At 39.1% G+C, this 17,640-nt stretch overlaps 1 protein-coding gene and 1 long non-coding RNA gene across 2 annotated transcripts in view; one reads left to right on the top strand and one right to left on the bottom strand.

Annotated features, from left to right (window-relative positions):
• The window catches only part of GUCY1A1 (guanylate cyclase 1 soluble subunit alpha 1), a 34,799-nt gene extending 18,452 nt beyond the window's left edge, over positions 1 to 16,347 (bottom strand). Inside the window, exon 1 of the mRNA XM_064652312.1 lies at positions 16,209 to 16,347. The gene's annotated coding sequence lies outside the window, so the exon portion shown is untranslated. The remainder of the gene's footprint in view (positions 1 to 16,208) is intronic.
• The window catches only part of LOC135413110 (uncharacterized), a 121,508-nt gene that overhangs the window by 23,730 nt on the left and 80,138 nt on the right, over positions 1 to 17,640 (top strand). The window lies entirely within an intron of this gene.

Below are 17,640 nucleotides of genomic sequence, written 5' to 3'. Positions count from 1 at the left end.
TCAGAAGACACAGTTGACTCAATCTAACTTTCTCCAGTGTGAGAGTGATTGCAGCACTTGCAGATGCTCACTGAGGTGTGGAAGCCATTGCCGCCACAGAAGCAGCTGTTAATTTGTCTTTCCTTTACATGAGGCAGAGGCTTGCTATTCCCATTCAGCTCTAATCTGTGAATCGGCTCTAAATTCTGAATCAGAGATTCAGAAATCACTGCTTTTTGACCCTTGCCAGTCAGTGTGCCTCTGCAGAGAGCAAGACAGTTTAGGACCCATCACCCATTCTATCAGTAGCAGGTCATTGCAGCTGCAGCTGTTGTGCCTATCAGCAAACACAAGCAAAATATCTAAATCTTATAATTTTGTCTTATTAATCTGAAGTGCTGTGTGTAGCAACAGAATCAAAGCCCTAGTGATTGATCTGTTTCCAAGGACTTAAAGGAGGCTTCTAAAATACTCAGAGAAAATTGTTCAAATCCAGATCAGTATATAAGTTAATATTTTAAGAAGTCAAAGTAAGTATTTAATAGTCTTATTAAATCCTGCACAAATAAGTAAGATTTCTTTGGCTGCTTCCTTTATTGTTAACTTGACCGTGTTCAGGGTGCACACACCTTCAAAGCATTACTTTGTTTGGGTATTGCTCCTTAGCACAAGATGTAAGTAACTGAAGGAGGTAGGCAAATCTTACAAATTTTTAAGTGGTAGTGAGTCATACCTAATAGAAAACTGCCAGTTAAGGTCATCGTGAGACACAAATTTCTTCTGCTTTAAATATTAGCATTTGTGTAATAACACAAAACACTGTACCTTAATATTGAAACCAGTGTTCTTGAAGACAGGGCAAAACCCTAGTTTTAAAGTATCACTGAATTTCTTATACTGATTTTGTGACTGACTCATTTCCCTGTAATGGTCTGAACAAATCCTTAGATCCAACCATACCCCTGAGAGAAGCCCAGACTCCAGATGTGAAAGCTATATTGCAGCCACATCTCTGGTTTCAATTAAAGGCACAAGAGGAACCTTAATTACTACACCCATGTTTTGGCATGTAGCTAAAGGAAGGACTGATTCCCAAATGTTGCTGATAAAATACATATTTGCCATTTTAAGTATCACATTAAGTACTTTGGTAGGGTAAATATTTTCCTATGCTGGAACCAAATAACAGGGAGGCATGCTGAGAAGACAGCGTGGGAAAAATATTCTCTTCCTGTGAGTCAAAACCTATCTGTGAAAACACTCCATAGCAAGCCCAGCAGGAGCCTCACAGCACCTGATCCTCTGCTTCCCCTGTCACACTCTTAGGCAGAAGTAGCAGCCCTCGGCTGTGGCACATCTGTGCACCCTCACCCTTGGTCCAAAGCATGGCTTGTACCATCAGCTAAGCAGCTTCCTTAGATGGAGATACTACCCCTGAAAACCCCGGACTCCTTATGCTGCGGGAGCTGTTGAGCCTGACTGCTCGTGGCCATTTTTCCTGAGGCAGAGCTAAAGATACTTCACAAACACTAGAAACAACCTGCTGTATGTAACCACAACGCACTATTTAATTCTTGTGTTTGGTTTTGGATTTTTTTTGAGAAATCCTGATATTGAACTGACATAACTGATGAGATTTCGAGTGATCCAGGTGCCCAGGTAAGGAAGAAAAAGGAAGGTAATTGAAACAGAGGAAGTGCTGCAGTGAGGACAAGCAAAACCAAAACCAATCTAAAGCACCTGGAAACTACTCTCATACTTTAAAGGAATATATTTCTAAATACGGGATTAATCTGCATTTTCAGTCCCTGAAAGTAAAATACTTCCACAAAAATTGTAAGAGAAAAGCTAAGAAAAAGAAGTTTATGTCTTCAAAACTTTTTCTTTCCAAGAATTAAAACTCGTCCGGAGGACATGCAGTGTTCTTGACAGGCAGCAGGAGTTAAATGTAAAGATCAAAGTCTTGCCGATAGCCAACGGAATCTAAATTAGAATCTACAAAAGGAGAAGCACTGTGGGTCTAGAATATGAAGTAATGGTTAGTAGTTGTGCTTACTGATTCCTTCCAACTACCTACTCTTACGGCATGATTTCTCAAACTTAAAAATCCATAGAATTTTATTCATTTAACTGGACCTTTATCTTCAAATGTCTGCAAAATCTGATTTTTATTTATTTCATAGATCAAAAAATGCTTTTTAGGAGCAAATAAAATACAAAATAATTGTAATTATTTTGTGATAAAAGTAAACTGAGCTCCTGCAAGTGCTGCAAAAAGATAACTTTTTATCTCATACCATTAGTGAAATCTTAAGCTAGTATTCATGCATCTTCTATAATAAATTAAACTGCTTAAAAATTCCAAATTTCTAATGCATGAAGTAACTTCTCACTTGAGAATCGTGGTCTGGATCAACTGTGAAGCATCTTTAGAGATGATAGAAAAATTCTCCTACTTCTTCAAAGACGCTTGTGCACATACTGATCTAACTGACGTTGACATGGGTAACTGTTTACACAACTGACACTTAGGTTTGCATAAACATCATTATTGTTATTATTTTCCCAAATATATTGGAGCATTGTAGAGCAATATAAAACATTGATTGTAGTGTCTAATGACAGTGCATATGGTTAAATATTCCCTTTGTGTTCACAGCTTTAAATTATAATGAACAGCAAGTTTCATAAATAAAAATACTAGTAGTATTATAAATAAAAGTACTAAAAGTTTCCCCGAACTCTATAGATCTTAGAGAACTGTCTGAAAACTAGGTCTGTAGAAAGTAAAGTGTTTCATTAGCAGAATTCAATTGCAGAGTTTTCTGACTGGGTATTTGCCACCTGTCACTTCTGTTTACAATGTCTACAAAATCATTTTCACACTGAAAATCACTGACAACTACCTTTCATATTTATTCATAGTTCGGCACTCATGCCAACTCCCATTGAAGTCAACAGCATGTTTCTGGATATAGCAGGAATAGGATTAAAACTAACAGGTCTGTGACTGCTGTCACTGAAATACTGATTTGCATGTTTTCTTATTTTTGAACCAAAATATGACCTTGGCTTTTTTGATTTTGGGTTTTTGCAGCTAGGTGTGCAGATATGATGGCACTCACAGAACTGAGGTCATTTGAGATTCTAGAAAGGTTAAAAACTATACATGGGAAGGTAATAATAGGAACTTGTAATTAGTGAAAATGGTTCATTTTCCTGCAGCAGCGAGGTCATGTCCTCGTAACTTTTCTGAAAAATATATTGATTGAAGATCTGCATTCAACCAGAATAAATGGCTGAAAGGAGTGTTTTCACAGCCATCATGCAGCTACTGATTCTGCTTTAGGTAGATCCCATGGCAAAAAAAAAAAAAAAAAAAAAGGCAGCTCTGGAGAAGTAGAGAAATCAGCTACTTTCCCAATTGTTCTTTTCCATGGTATTTGCAGAGCAGGACTAGAAGGCACCTTCCTTTTTGATTAAATGCCTACAGATGGTTTCTGCTACAAAACAGGTTTAAAATTAATTGAAATTGCTGATTTAGCCATGTGCACTGTAAATTAGTACCTTCCTTTTTTATTTTACTGATTGGCCTGTCATTTTCCACACAATGGTACAGGCAGATATAGTTATTCATAGCCCACCTCTTTAAAAATCTGCTCTTCTAAAAAAGATATTTCCAGTAGAAGTAACTACAGCAGCACATAACTCAGGTATCATTTTCACACTGAGGTCTCTACCAGCATAATTAACATGCATTCTTTTACTGTCTCACTGTATTATATCTCTTACCAGTATTTTCCAGTAAAAGTTAATGACAGTAGCTTAATGGTGGCACATACCAAACCCCGTCCCATATCAATCCCTCAAAATTCTCTTAGCTGTTTAGTCTTCTTTTCAAGGTGGAATTGCAGAAAACACCTTAACATCTGCACCAGAAGATGTAAACACGGGCAAAAGTGACCTTCAAGCCTGGAACTTTGGAGGGCCTCCAAGGACTCAATGTGATGAGAGGAGGATGATGATGATGAAAGAGGGGTCCCAAACTCCCCCAGACTCGATTCCCGAAGGGGTGTGCCGAAGAGCGGAATGGGGCAGAACCGGGGGGTGGTCAAACGGGGATTGGATGGACATCACTGGGGACTGGATGGACATCATTATAAAATCATAGCACCTGTGTCGGAACACATGCATGGTGGTTTGTATTCCTGTGGCCTGGAGGCTCATTAAACCTTCTGCTCCCTTATCTTATCTCTTCCTAAATTGGCCTGGAGTCTTTTTTTCTCCTCGGTCTTTTAGGACACGGTTTGTTGCCTAAAGATTTGAGTGCACAAAAGCAGTGGCTCTTACCTTTGAAAAGCACAGTTTCAAATGTTATCAGCACATCCTGTGAGATTGAATGCTCTAGAAATACATTACAATACCAATTTGAGTATATTGTTTAGTTTCCTCCTAATTTTCTTCTGGAAAATATAGCAGATATGCATTTAAAGCAGAGAAAGCTAGGTGAATATGTGAATTTATATTGACTTTAAAAACGCAGGCTTCTTTTTTCACTAAAATGATGAAGCAAAATAAAGATGAGAGATTTTATGAAATACTGAGCTTACACATGTGGTATTAAGAGAAATTAATCTTGTTAATTAATCACAACAAGTACGCACTTAATAACTAACGTTAGCCCGCTGTTGGTGTATATCACTTGTGTAACAAAACTAAAAATTAAATAAATCAAGAGGCAGATTTTGGCTTCCTGTCAAATGTTCAATCTGCGATGCTTGTTATTGTCTCCAGTGCAATTGCTGAAGTTATCACAGCTACTGATCTTTCAAATCCTTCCGTTACATTCATTCTACTCTTCTTTTAAGCATTTGAAAGAAATCAAATTGCACAGAGTGTTTCTCAGATTACTTTTGCAGAGGAAAAGTCAGCACATGCAAATGACAGCAGGAGGGAGAAGGAGTGCAAAATTAACTCAGAGGTAACTGCCATGTTCACCATTTATTCTGTAATAACTTTCCCTTAGCCTTGGTGGCAGTTTTATGTAAAGAGTGAGGTGAAAATGTGGCCCTGTGGAAAAGTAAGCTGAAAATATTTATGGGAGATTCAGCTTTGACATATCTATTTAAAACCAAAAGGAATGTATTGGACAGACTATAGCAGGTTATTCAGATCTAGAAATGTGAGATCCTTTATAAAGAAACTTCTTAAGTCATTATTGAAATGTAGCTTCTTGTTTTAATAACATATGCAGTGAAAATCAGAGGATCTTTGAGGTATCGATCATGACACAAAGGAAAATAAATGGCATATAATGCTACTTTGCCACACCTTCAGTAGTGCTAAACAACGACGAAAAGATACATCCTTATAGCTAAAAAATATCAAATAGTCGAAACCTTGGTCAGTGCTGCTCCCCCAGTTATAACAGATTCATTTAGAAAGATTTAGGATGTTTCAAACCATACATTATACTGATTCAAGTGCATTAGCTGTTGAATTGCAGTTTCTCTTAACAATATCAAAGTTGAATATTCAAATCCCACAAAAATAAAAATAATGTCATCCAGCTTCTTTGAAACTCTAGTGTCTGTTTCAGTTCTGGATATTTTTGTGCCAGAGTGCTAGGCACAGACTGCCACAGAAACAGATGCTTGGCTTGAAATTCTTGCAAATTCCAGTGAAATTCACTGATTTCTGTGGCAGGTGTTTCAGATAAACAGAAATTAAACAGATTAAGAGATATGGAGGAGGGGAAATCCAAGAACAGGTTAATAAAGAATGGTGCAGAAACTGATCAGATAGATATACCAATCACTAGCCTCTAATCTGAGGTACAAATTCAGGGTTTAAATATTGAGGTAAAGCAAATGCATTTTAACCATAAGCATTCTTCTGCTACTCTTCTCACAAATTCACTTCTGTAACTTTTTGCACAAGGCCCTTGGGTCTTTCTCTCATTGGGTAAATACAGATAATTTTTCCATAAAATAAGTTAGATGATTTTGCCAGAGGACTTGGTTTTTTCAAGACTGTAATCATATTAAAAACTCTTACAAAAAAATATGCTAGTGATTTGAACTAACGTGCTTCTGTGCTACTGAATCTGAACTTTGTGCATTGTTTGAACCATGGGGTAATCTTTCTGCAGTTATTCTAGGCAGGGTACCTAGAATTATCCACGATTCTTCATCTTAAAACCTGTATAAGTGCATTGGCTGCAACGATATTATCACAGGATTCTTACCAAAGTCTGAAAGATCAAAGCTTTGTTCCGTTTCTCAGATGGCATAGATTTTCTATTTTTTTTCTAATTTATTTTGCAATATCTGTTGTTCTTTTTTATATGAGATAAAAAGGAGAGAAGGGAGATACAGGCAGGATAAAAGAGCAAGGATGAAAAAACAACAAAGTAGAGAAGGAAGCCTATAGAAAGTCATGAGGATTAAAAAATACATAAGAAATAAGGAAATTGTGGGCAATAGAACAAAACTATTCGTAATGGGCAGTTCCTTACTGATAAATTTCTTTTCCTCTACTACAAATCCACTGAAGATTGGTAGGTGCTTATGCAAATAATTTTTTTGTAATCGTTATTATAGCCTATAGAACATGCTTAAATGATTATTTCAAGGAGCTTTCCAGCATTATGTTAGATTTTAGGGGAATTTTTTTGGGGCTGTGGTTTTTGGGTTTCAACCAACTTTGTTGATTATATATTACTCTTTAAGAAAGGATACATGTTTATCACCCTGATTTGGCTGTCAAGATCCAATTTCTAGTTTCAGTGGTTTGCCTCACTAGCATCTCTTAGGAGGCTGGGAATGACATATCCTGTTTTGTTTCATTGTATTAATAAAGAAGTAAAAACTTCCCAAACATGGACATTTCCTATATTATTTTCTAGAATTTTGTTTTAAGTGGTGTCAATTTGTAACTTAAAGGCCAGATGCCCATTGCTCCTAATTTAAGATTTCCTCTTCTTTTTAAAATATATTTCACTTTTCTTTTATAATATGTCTATAAGGAAAGTCTCTTCTCTCTCCATCAGGCCTTCTAACATGTATCTGAGATCCCAGGATGGAAGAACTAGTTACCTGGGTTCCTTGAAGGCCCTGACCTGCATTCCAGTGAGGCAGCATGGAAGTGCACTAGTGTCAGCAATCACCATTAACCGAAAGCCAGACCTTCCTCCCACTGTGCCACCACAGACATAAGGAACTGTAAGGGCACACAGTTCTTAGTTCAAGGTGTGGCAATTTATGCTTCGTGCTGGGAGGCTTTGGGCTTCAGTCCTCAGGCAAAATGAGCAGAGAACACAGCTTGAGAGTCTCGCTCTGGAGGACAGAGCTCCAAATGGGAATGACAGCTAAACAGAAGTAGCAATGGGGTCATCTGGGGTCATTTACTTTGAGAACCCAAACTAAAGTCAAATGTATTTGAAAAACTTCTTTGTCTCAACACTTCAGCCACCCAGATACCATAACACTCACTTTTAGTGTAGAGGCTGTCCCACACCAAAGGTCCTTCAAGTGCTATTTCCCACCAAAGTCAAAGAACAACCACTCTGCATGTGCCGTTTTCTAAATCTGTAAAATGGAAATCTACCACTGAACACTTGTTTTTTTCATTATATTAAGAAACCACGTTCATTTAAAAAATAGAGCAATAACAGGATGTCTCCAACTTTCTGTGTTGCATACTGGTGCATCTATACTCAGGGAGTACTTCAAATAGGTTTTGAATGTTATTTGAATATTACCCTGAAAAGATATGCTCCTTTGACTGGAAAGATTTTTTGTTGTCTGGGCCCTTGAAAAAAGAAATCATGTAACAAATAATAGGTTCCACATCTGTGCTTGTTTATGTGCACAGAAAGAGGATCTACATAGCAAGTTCCCCCTTCATCTAGGGGGTAAAAGATGAGAAACCACATGTATAGCTGGGGCAGAGGGAAGGAATGAGATGCATGAGTTCCTAGAGGATATAAACCAGAGACCTAAGTTTAAGGATAACAAAAGGTAGTAACTCCTTCATGAAGAATTTCCTGCTAAGATGAAGACAATATTTTTAAGCATTTTGGCATTCTAGAGCATTCATAAGCACCATGAATCTTGCAGAGTGTGCACTCTCAGCAGGTAAAAACAAACAGAGGAAAATGTCTGCTGCACTGTGTATGTCTTCCTTTACATGGGGTCAGAAACATTTGACATTTCTGCTTACAGTCTAGGTGCTGTGGAAAATACAAAACATTTGTTTTAAGTACTTGTACCTGGCAAGTTCTAACAAGACACAAGCACTAACTTTACAAGTATCTTATGACAATGGAGAAATTAAGTTATCACAGTATCACAAGTGTCTTTGCAGCATAGTCATGTTGTAAACCTTTGCTCTGGGTTTTCAACTCGGTTTATAAACGGGCATCTAAATCCCACACTGCCCATACTATATTAAACTGACATCAGGATTGCATTCCTAAGTAATGCAGATTCTTTGCTAAAAGACAGAGTACCAAACCTAAGTTTAGCATTAAAGATCTGAATGCATTTATTAATATTTTACTAAAGATTACTGGTGTTTTCCATTATTGTAGTGTAACAGTTGGGAAAGAAAACAGTGAGTGTTTTTTTATATAAAACATATAACTGCCTTTTTTTGGCATATTTATTCCAGCATTAGATAGATCAGCCATTTATAATACTGTAAATTACAGCAGTGGCAATAAAATCTAACTATTTTTTTAAATACATCATCCCCATTAGATGCGTTTCTGCCACTACCACTCTCATTGCACTTTCTTATCTTATTTTTAACCTATTCCAATTTAGTGCTAATAAAATTCTGCCCACAATATGGGCAGGGATAGATGTTCTGTTTTAGCTTTTGCTATGGGTAATTCCGTATTCCATCAGCATTCCTTGTTCTTCATCGCTTCAAAGCCTATTTGAAAAGATACCTTTACCTTTTAATTCCCCTCTATTTATCGTTTAGATCCATTTTTGCTTAGAACTTAGTAGTACTTAGAACTGCAAATAATTTTCAAAGAGAAACTCGAAGGAAAATATAATGAAATGACATTTCCTATATTAAGCAACTGTTAAAAACACTTTTTACTGGTATTTGCTAGTGCACCTCTCTAATCTAAGAGAATAGTCACTGTCATGATGTCCACCTCTATCTCACGCATGGTATAGCTGCACACTTTGACTGGCCTTGCCTCTGTGGGTTCTAAAATTTACTACTGTTCTGGTCAATTACTTTTTCCACAGATTATTGCTATCGTGCTGTATCTCCCACAGATCTGGAGCATGTGACATGCAGAGTAAGTGTGGAGCTGATCGAAGTTGATACTAGTTTTCAGATCAGCTGTAGATTTTCAGTGTCATACTACAAATGTTGTGAGCCTATTAAAATGTTTTGCACACCATGCCTAACTTGCCATTGGAAGACTGGCCTCCTCTATGCTGTTTCGTTGACACAACACAACCAAATGTTTTTGTCTGCAGAAGGAAATATTTCATTACACATTCACAAAAGTCACCATTCAGTCAGCGGGATCAATACTTGGTCAACAAGTGAAAATCCCTACAGAGGATTACGCTCAAATACTGGTATTTAACCTTTTGTCTGGTGAGTTCATCCCTGGGCAGGTTGCTTAGCAGAGAAATTGTGCCACTGTTATCTTGCATTCTGCTCTTTCTCTGTTGCTGTTATTAGGTCTGTTACTTGCTTATTTTAACCCAGAAGGCTCAAATTAAGATCAGGGCCATACAGGAACATACACCAAAAGATGATGTCTGACCTGAAGGGTTTGCCCTCTGACTGGCTAAGACAGAAAAAGCGAGATATGAAAGGAGGCATAATGATGTCTCTTTTATAGGTGGGGAAATAAGGCATCTGAAGATCACAAAAGAAGGAGTGCAGCTGAGCTAAGAAGTGCATCCAGACCTCATAACACAAGTTATGAGACTGCACAAGTTTTTTTGCCAGTTAGTAGATCCGAGTGATGTACAAAAATCAGGTCAAGCCTTATAAAAATTTGCAGCCAGATTTCAAGACTAAAGATGGGATCAAAACACTTGCACACAAGTAAAATTCAAATAGATTTTAGACAGAATTCATAAAAGGGTGCAGGTGCTATATATAAAAGCAGAACAAGGAAGGTGTCCTCACCCTAAATCTTCATGGCTAACACACAGCAGGTTTAATGTCACTCTCATTTCTGAAGGTTCATAATTGTTCAAAGGAAAGGCATTTCCCCTTGGCTGGTTTTATTAATATCATGCAACCTGTTTGGGAACCTTTAACTGCATCAAAATAAGCATTTAATTCCATCTAATTGTAATTCTTTCTGTCAAGATTTCCTGAAGTTTCTGGGAAAAAAAATCAGCTCCCCGTTGACCAAAAGCCTTGCTAAGTTACTTAAGCCACAAGACTATTCTTCCCTTCATACCATTCCTCCCATGTAGAAATTCTAAAATCCTACCTCTAGATATGCCTTGTGATTTCTGTGGACTAATGGCTCTATTTTCACCAAAATTTCAACAGTTTATCAGTCCACCAAATATTTTTCTCATCATAAAGGCAAGTGGTTTTGCGTTCTCAGCTTGCCAGTGCAAAGAGACAACTATGAAGACAATTTTGGCAAAAAGAAAAAGAAAATTAAATTTAAAGTCAGATGGATGCATGCTTTCTCCAAAGACATGGAAATTTTGCCATTTTTAGCAGTTCTATTTAAAACAGGAACTGCAATGAGTATTTTAGGCTCCAGGGTGCCTGCAGTCAGGGCTAGGGAGGGACACAGCTATTAATGTAAGTAGATGCCCCTCCCTATTAACCAGAAGACACCACCTGAGCATATTGTCTTGAGTTTTCAAAACATAAATAATTATGAACTAATGCAAAATCCTAATTTTTCCAAGTAACAAACTAGAAATCTTGCTGAGGTGTTCCTCTGTTGTATTCAGGCTTTTACTAGTGCTCTTTCATGTGTGAAGATTTTCTGTATTTGCCGAGGAGGGAAATTGGCTTTCCCTGAAAAACTTTTGTCAGTCTCCATCTGTATCAAGTGCCAAGTGAAATGCAAGGTTAAAATGAAATTAAACACACGTTTACCTTGGTCAGCATTAGAAAGGCAGTCCTCACTACACAACAATATACTTTAGAGAAACCTTTTTCTGGGGTTTCAAAAATATCTGTGCTATTATTCATTAAAAGTTGAGAGTTTAGCAGCAACTACTGTATGTGGCATCACAGAAACCTAAGTGTTACTGCACTCTCTGGAATCAATAACATTCTAGAATTACACCAGGAGGATCCTAACAAAATATATTTTCCCCAAAAGCATGAAACAATTTTTGTTCTGAATACCTCGGAATGAGGCTAAAGAAAAGATTCACTTCATAAACATATGTTTCTTTCAATTTCCATTTGTGGAGTGGAAAATGATCAAAGAATTTCAGCACATTGCCTTCTAGCAAGAAATTTTTACTTTATTCACACTGAAGCAATTGGATAACTTGCATGGGATATTCCCTGCAACTCTCTAACACAAATAGCTTTCTAAGGGCTAGATTCCACAATGCTTGATAACATTTTTGGAAGTGGTTCCAGTCTCCTCCATGATGATGCACACCATCCTGTTTCTAGATTGCAACCACACAATTAAAGCTCTCTTCCTGAGCCACTGCATGGCTGACCTATTTTCTATATGGACTTAGCTGAAACAATCAATGGGCATAGCCATGCGTAAAGTGCAAGGCATAGCCAAACTGTCCCAAGGGAGGGTTTTAGACAGCTCTATGCAAGTCTCCAGGCATTTTTCCCCTTTCCTTAGGGCAGAGAAAAAGCAGCCTTGTCACTCAAGCAGAGACAGCACAGCATTCTGTTCACGTTCAGGCAGATACATATGCATGGGAGGTACAGACAGGGGGTCTCATGAAAGAAATACCCTCCCAGAAATAACACATAAGGTCACAGCTTGGTTGTCATCTAGGCTTAGTGTTCTGCCTGTAAGAAATTAGCCTACTGCTGCTGACTTGCACGAGAAGGGGGCTCGTTTGAGTACTTCTACTAGCAGGGCACCATTCTCTTGGAACAGCTGCTTCTAGTGTGAATATGCAAGAAGAAAATCAATTCACAAATTGACTTTAAGTAATACAAAGGAACTAATTTAAAGAGTCAGAGCAGTAAAATCAAGAATAATGGCTACCACAATACTGCCAAGTTCAAGCAGCAGTGAGGGTCTGAACCGTGGAAGTGGGCATTTGAACCAAATGAGAATGTCAGTTAAAATACATCACAATTAAATCTGAAAGCAGTAATACTCTTAGCAAGGGCATGATTCCACTTAACAAAACTACCATGTATTAGGAAATATGAATGAAAAATAAGTGGAAGTGAATATCCCAAAATACTGTGCTCTGGTAGGGTGAGATTTGCTTTAAGACTGTGGAAGCCCTAAAGCTCATATATGTGCTTGGGTTCTGAATCAATGAACAGGACGTGATGAGGACTCTCTGTGGTGACGTAAAATTAATCCCTAGAGAACATATTTGCTCTGACTTAGGTCATGAAGCAGCAGAACAACTGAGAGCAGAGAAACCTGCATTCCTATGAAAAGGGAGTGGATGTCAGCTTGTTCCCGACTCCACATCTCCAAAAATAAGTAATTATGCTGTGTGGTAAGATACAAGCTATAAACGAGGAGCCAAAATGACATGGAAACACTAGCATTGACCTACGACTGGTATCACCTGAGTAGGACAACCAAAAAAGTGGAAGAACAGCATATTACTAAAGGAGCAGCAATCAATAACTATATTACAAAAGGCTTCATTAGAGACATTTATATAGTCTTTTCAATTGTAATATAGCAGGTGAATTTATAAGCAAAAACCTTATAAAAATTTGCTGTTTCTAGCAAATTTTGCTGCCTTTATTACAAAAAGTGTAATAAAAAGTGTTGTTTATGCCATAGCTAGAAGCCCTAGTCAATTGAAGCATGTGCTTAAATCCTGTTGTAATTTTAATATTAAATAGATACTAACATTCTGCCCTGAGCAGTCGTGCTTTCTTGAAAAAAGACCTATGCCCTGAACTGACGTAAAAAAACCCCATCTGTTTCGTGATAAACTTGAATCTCTACTCGTCGTACAACTATTCATGCGAGACGTGCTGAATATACATCATACATATTACAACCATGTCTCAGATGCTGAAAACGTGCTAAAAAGAATAATCAAAGTAATGCCAAATGTGAGATTTGGCCTAATTTAAATTTCAAATGCTAAAAATTTTAATTGCAATGCTAAACATCTACATAAATGCAGTAAATTTTAATAAACACATAGACAGTAAAGATCTTCAGAAAGTAAATAGTAAAAAATGTGCAAGGAATTCCAACAAAGAAACCCTAATGGCAGCTATCCAATGGCTCAAATTTCATATGCTAATAAAATGTGCAAACTGAGACGTAATGATTTCTAAACATTACAATAAAATTCCTTAAAGCATGTCCTGTAGTTTCCAATAAATATTTTAAAATATTTCTTTTTACCTATACTGAACTTTTCTTTAATGAGTAAGTTTTATGAAAAAAAAATGAAACTTCTTGCTTGTCTACAAAGTAGATACAGAACACAGCCAACACCTTTTAATACATATTTCCTTGTGGATAATTTAGAATGTTGCATCTGCTTCCTTAGTTAACTGAGGTGCTTGATTTTGAGTTTCTGGGTTTTTTTAAGTAAGATACAATTTATAACATCTTTTGTTGAACAACTCATTTCGGTTAAAAGGAAAACAACTGTATTTGCTAAAAACTCTGCCTTGGCTTTTTGGATTTCTTATTTTGAGTCTCGGTATTTTCTTTTGAGAATTTCAAACAGATGGCATTCATATTCATAGTAGCTGTGATACTTTATCTTTTATGGCATGACAAAACGAGGTTTTGACTGCTACTGATATTTGGCATATTAGATTTTATTATCGACTCTTACTTATGCTTTGATTTCACTGTGGGATCTGTTTTGAAACAGACTGTCATAGAAGGCTAAAGACAGATTTTTTAAAGAAAGCATTAATCAGTATAAGAGAAATATATATGACTTTAGTCCTTACTTTTATGGACACTGACTTCTCATTTTTAATGGTTCATTAAAAACTTGAATAATTTAAGTGAGCACTCAGCAAGCGAACAAGTGGGAGAAGGGATGGTGAGACATTTTATTGATGTCAAAAAAAGGTAAAAAAACCCCACTGTAGAACTAACTTCCTTACCTTCTCCTCTGATGTTCACCTCACGGTCTTGCACTGTCATAACTCAAAATAGCTGCACGCTACATAATTCCACAGGAAAAAAAATGCAATCAAGAAATCTCTATGTGCTTCCCTTCTTTCTCCCTCCATACTTTTCCTCCCTGCTTTAGAGCAGCATGATTTCAGCAAATGCATTTCTCTTTTGAGAATGGGGAGCATAAAGTTTTTGTATCATGGCTACAGTATTCCTCATTTAAGGTTCTTGCTACTGGTAAAGCAAAGAGAACAGTCTTCAGAGCTGCAGAATGTATGGCCATATGTAGCACCCCAGAGCAACACAGTCCAAGCAAGAAACTTCTCTACAATTAAGAGAACATTTGTAACACATTCACACACATTCTCCAGTCGTTTAACTTGCTTGTTTTCTCTGATTAATTGTGTAAAATAGTCTGTTACTGGAATCTCTTCCCAGCACAGGCTGTCGCCACCTTTTGTTCCTGACCCTAGAAAAGCAGTAGACCCATTTATATGATTTAAAGTGTATGACTCCTTGCGACTACTTTCTGTAGTTTGGAAACAAATCATCTTAATTCTAACTATAAGAAAAGGGAGTGGCACCACTGGGAGTTTTGTCTTAGAAAAAACCCTAAGATTAGACCATTTCCAAATAAGTATAACACTTCGTTCTATTCATAGAAATATAATTAAACTCTTACACTTGTTATGAAGAATTCCTCTGTTACATTTTTCTGTAGCTCTGTATTCTGAGACTTCATAATGGAAAATCTGAGTGAATAAAATTTCCTTTTTCCTACTAGTATTCCAACTAGCAAATGTCTTACCATTTCTTTTTAGGCCAACCCACATGTAGCACAGTGTGACCTGTAGTCCAGTGAAAGTGAGTAGCCCTAATAAAGCATTACAGATACACTGCATCCTTGCTTAGGACTTTTCATTGTTAATTCATCCTTCAAATTTAGAAAGCCATCTTACTACATCCACAGAATAAGTGGCCAGCTCTGAAAACAGAGCCATTTTAGAAGCAGCATTAGATCAAGCTTGAGAGAGGACATAAGATGTATAAAAGCACTCCTTTACACATGAGAGAAAAACTTTTCAAGTGTCTAATGATTATAGATAGTGATGATTTTATTAAGGGACTACTAGGCCTAGGCTAGTAATGGTCGCTGAACTTTAGCCACAGAAACAACCCTACTTACTCAGAAAAAGAATTACGAGCCTAAAATTTTGAAAAATAGAAATAATAGGGGCGCTAAGAGACTTGAGTGAAAAACTGTTAATCATAATGAATGCAACACAGTTTGGGGGTTCATTTATTCTTCCTAGGGAAAAAAAAATGGAACAGCAAATGCAAAAATGAAGTTATTGTTAGAACATCAGGTATGTGATGAAATACCAGGTTTGTGTCTAATTCGTGAGCTCCAATCATATGAATTACTCTGAAAACCAGACAAGAAACCTTACCTAAGCTTAACGCAGTAACACCAGCCTGAATGGGTTCAATTAGCTTGACGGGCATCAGTAGTTCGCGAATTCTTAGAAAGCCTCACAAAGCACAAAGGCCGCCGGGGTACCCCTCGTGGCCGGAGCCTTCACCGAGCTCCTCGGGCGCTTCCAGCCCCTAATCCACGCAGATTTCGCCTACAACCATATTTGGCTCGGGGCACGGTGCAAGCGGGGCTCGGGATGCAGAGGGGAGAGGGGCTTCCCGCCAGCCCCCGCCCGATCCCGGGGCTCAGACCCGACCACGGCCGGGGGAGAGACTCAGACCCAGACCCAGACCCAGACCCAGATCCAGATCCAGACCCAGACCCGGCCCCGAGAGCCCCGCGGGCGCGCCCCGTCCCAGCGCTGTCCAGGGTCCCCGCCGCCCCGCTCCGCCGCGCTCCGCGCCCCGGGCGAGGCTCCCTCACTCTCTCCCTCCCTCCCTCCCTCCCTCACTCACTCACCATGTCGCGGGGGTGCCGCGGCCGCGCAACCCCACCGAGGGGCTCTGGGCGGGCGCCGCTGCCGCTCCCCGGCGCCGCCAAGGTGTATTTGGGGAGCGGGCGCGGCGCGGAGGGGCCCGGCGGGAGGGGCCTCCCCGCGGGCCCAATCAGGGCGGCGGCGGGGCGGGGGCGGCGGCCGGGGGGCGGTGCGATGGCCGCGGGCCGGGTTGCGCAGGGCTGGGGGAGCCGCGCCCGCCCCGCCGAGCGCCGCCGCAGCGCTGCACGGAGGTGCGGGGCTCCCGCGGGGCTCCCGCGGGGCTGCGGACACGGCACCGACACCCCCGGGGTGTCCCGGGAGTGCCCCGCCGTCGTGCGGCACCGCGCCGGTTTAGATGTCGAGAAATGTCATTTTGCGCAGAGTCGGGAGCTTTAGTCAGCGGCTTCCGCACGAGTAGGAACCAGTGTCACCGGGGTGGCAAGGCGCTGTGGTTACTGATGTCTTTTCCACTCCACATACTCTTCAGTCTGAGGACCGTGTGCTGCCATATTTGTTTTATTTGCACTCTCTCTGCCGCGGCTTGGATTTACTTGCTGCCGATGATATTCTGTGCAATCTCACAGAATATATATATTTTTTTACTGTAGCCTTGGGGTACAACTGTTAAAACCAATGGCTAAACAGTGACAGAGGGGAATCAACACCTTTCCAGATAAGCACAGAAAACAAGAATCATTTAAACAACTTTGGCATGTCAGGTAGCCAAGTTCAATTTAGAATACGAATTCATGAAACACTTTTTTATAGGGTTGCCCAGGTCTGAAATCAGAGTCTGAATTCTTGTGTGACACCACTGAAGCAGAATGATAACTCCACAATCATTGCCAAAGCAATTTATGGTATTTTTACTGTGAAAACAATGGATGGTTTTTGGAAACCAAGGATCAGAAATAATTTTGTTAGACTTGGACAATTAACAGGGACTGAGCTGCCTCATCAACACACATGGAAGCAAACAGAATATTTCACCAGGAAGTACAGCTGTTGTAAACTGAGGGAGAAGCACCATACCTACACAGGAAGAGAAGAAGGGGTATCATTTCTTGTGGCTCACTCACTGTTGTGCCTTAACAGGCTTGTGCAGAAGTGAGAGTCCAAATCAACCAAAACAAAAGTAGGACATTTCCAAGTGGTTTTGAACAGACTAGCTTTAGAGAAGAGAGGGTATCAAATTCAAGGTGTGAATGTTTTGTTGCCTCCTTGACTGTCAGAACTGAAAGATATATCTATTTCACACCATGCTTCCCTCCCTGCTGTGTTAAAAGAAATCTGTCAGCTAAAGAACTGATTAATTCCTTCAACCACTGGTTAGTCAGCTGAAAATAATCTGCAAGAGCCTATTTTGTTGCCATTTCTGAAGTTATTGACAGGCAATATTGAACTTGATGAGTGATA

Source organism: Pseudopipra pipra, chromosome 4 (genome assembly GCF_036250125.1).
Source record: "Pseudopipra pipra isolate bDixPip1 chromosome 4, bDixPip1.hap1, whole genome shotgun sequence".
Classification (NCBI taxonomy): Eukaryota; Metazoa; Chordata; class Aves; order Passeriformes; family Pipridae; genus Pseudopipra; species Pseudopipra pipra.
Note: the sequence above shows the minus strand (reverse complement) of the source record. Positions and strands in the feature narration are given on the sequence as shown.